This window comes from Epinephelus moara, chromosome 13, assembly GCF_006386435.1.
Source record: "Epinephelus moara isolate mb chromosome 13, YSFRI_EMoa_1.0, whole genome shotgun sequence".
Lineage (NCBI taxonomy): Eukaryota > Metazoa > Chordata > Actinopteri > Perciformes > Serranidae > Epinephelus > Epinephelus moara.
The window spans coordinates 31,149,939-31,152,468 of NC_065518.1; the positions used below are offsets into that span (position 1 = coordinate 31,149,939).

General features: G+C 44.5%; 1 long non-coding RNA gene across 1 annotated transcript in view; it reads left to right on the forward strand.

The window, feature by feature from the left end:
• Positions 1-2,123: 2,123 nt before the first annotated feature.
• LOC126399337 (uncharacterized) overlaps positions 2,124-2,530 on the forward strand; it is an 8,880-nt gene continuing 8,473 nt past the window's right edge. The window contains exons 1-2 of the long non-coding RNA XR_007570885.1: positions 2,124-2,258; positions 2,345-2,500. This is a non-coding gene — a long non-coding RNA (uncharacterized LOC126399337). The remainder of the gene's footprint in view (positions 2,259-2,344; positions 2,501-2,530) is intronic.

The window sequence follows — 2,530 nt, forward strand, 5'->3', positions numbered from 1 at the left end:
TTGGCACGAAACTGTCACTGCGTCAAGCTGGATCTGTCGACACCTCCCCCTGCTGCGCCGCCACACCCATCTCAGCGCACCTCGGTCTGCCAAACTACCAAACTGAGCGCGCTTCGGGTTGCGCTGCTCGAAACTAGTTCTGCGCGGGGTTCGCCACCCTGCGCCACCCTGCGCCACCCTGCACTGCGCCGGGAAACTTGAGCCCTGTGTGTGTTTTTTGACATGGAAATATAAGACACAGACAAAGGAGTTCAGCAAGATGATTTTTAAGTATTTCAAAAGTAATCCAAAGTATGTAGAATTCTGTACTTATTTGAGTAATCTGACGTAATACTTAAAGAGGCAACAGATAGGATTCAGATTTTTTTAGCTTGGCGCCACCTAGCGTCAGCGGTGTTGCTCACACTGTCGCAAAGACCAAATTGACTGTGGGGATCAGAGATAATCAATAAAATGTAGGCTGTAAAGCCACCAGTATACCTCTATGTATATGTAGAATGAGAAGGTGTGGACACTATACTAAATAAATGAGTAAAGAGACCGAGCAACAATTATCAGATTTATCTGAAGAAAAAAAACAAATAGTAATGCAAATAATTATACCAGAATGCACAGTACCAGTACAAACAACTCACAGTAAATGATACCAATATGTACAGTATCAGTTCAAATAACAGTAGACACGTAAGTCACTATGTAACCTATGTAAACGCTGATAGTCTGATTTTACTGTGTATACTACCCTGTGCAACCCACATTATTTTCATAATGATATATGTAGGCAAAAATGCTGTCTGTTGCTTCTTCAACAAATTACATTTTAAGGCATGCATTCAGTAATTTGTAGTGGAGTAAATTTTAAAGGTAACACTCCCAAAACTGTTAATGTACCACTTTTACTGCCCACCCGCACAGATATTGAACCAAATATTTTGATTAAATAAGTACACAAGTCAAAACAAACAAAACGATTTGTAGTGATTTCTTAGCAAAAAAATATTAGAAGGGACACTGCTAATAGAAACAACCACAAATGTTCTCCATGCTGTTGCTGTTTTAAGCAAATGTTTATGATCTCAAGCAACAGATTGCTCTCCCTCTTAAAGCGCGCACACACACACACACACACACACACACACACACACACACATACACTCACACATCACATAATATCTCTGGTACATGCACAACACTTTAATGAATTCCTACAGTTTGACTTACTCTCCAGCGCTTCAACGAATCGGCTGTATCCAGTAGCAGAACGTTTAGACAAACAGCAAACCAGCTCAGCATTGCTCCCATGGTGTCCCACAAACATAACTGTACACTGTACACAATGCAACTTCACACAAAAAACTATTACTTTCAAACGTCCATGCACTGGTAAATCCTTTAACATCAGAGGAGTCATCACCTGTAACACTGCGAATGTGGTCTACATGCTTAAATGCCCTTGTGGCCTGGCCTATGTTGGCAAAACAACACGACCACTTAAGACTAGAATTTCAGAGCACCGATCGAACATAAGGACTCATGACACAGAAGCCCAGTTGCATTACACTTCACACAGGCCTCTCACAGTGTGGCTTCTCTGCGATACTGTGGCATTGAACTAGTTAAAAACCCCGGTCGAGGGGGGGAAGTCAATTCGCTGTTATTGAGGAGAGAGGCTTTCTGGATTTACACTTTGGACGCTTTGGCTCCCAAAGGTCTCAATGAGGACTTTGATTTGAGACCCTTCCTGTAGTCTCCCTTGGAAGGGGTGGGTTCTTGTGTGTGTGTGTGTGTGTGTGTGTGTGTGTGTTGCAGCTGCTGCATTTCCCTGTTGTACTGTGTTACTATGATGTCACCACTGAGACTTCAACCTGTATGTACATATTTTCTCTACTGTTGCGGTCTCTACGTTGATATTGTAACACTTCATGCATCGCTGTAGTCCATATGTATCTATTCCCCCTTTTTTTGTTTATCACTTTGTTTTTATTTTTTACATGAGGCGCCTCATACTCAGTTTTTTCTTCTTGATATCACATTTTTATGACGGTCTTCAACTGATTGTAGCAGGATGAGATGCATCATCCCTGCTCTCATGACGAGTGTGCCACCTTGCTCTCCCCTCAGCACATTAACCAATCAGCACCTGAGGCCACTCTATATAGGAGGGCAGTGCCCATCTTGTCGCCCTCTCGCTCTTTGGCTCTGAGGCCCGCCCATTTCCTGGTCGCCTCACTTCCTCCTTCCCACCGTTGCTGGTGCAGGTAATGTGGCAGTAGCTGTCTTGCTTTGGTACCTGATTTCGCCTGATTCGGCACGTTATTATATAGGTCGCTATGTTTGGTTTCAGACGTCGGATTGTCGGACACCGTGCCGATGTAACCGCTCACGGGGAATCTCCGTTCCGGCGCACGTGGCTTATTGGCGGCCGCGGTTTGCAACCGCAGCCATCTGAGCGTGAAGCTCTCCTCTCCTCTCCCGCATGCGGTCTGACGCAGCCTGATCGGTATGTACAGCGCATGTCAACCTGTCTCTC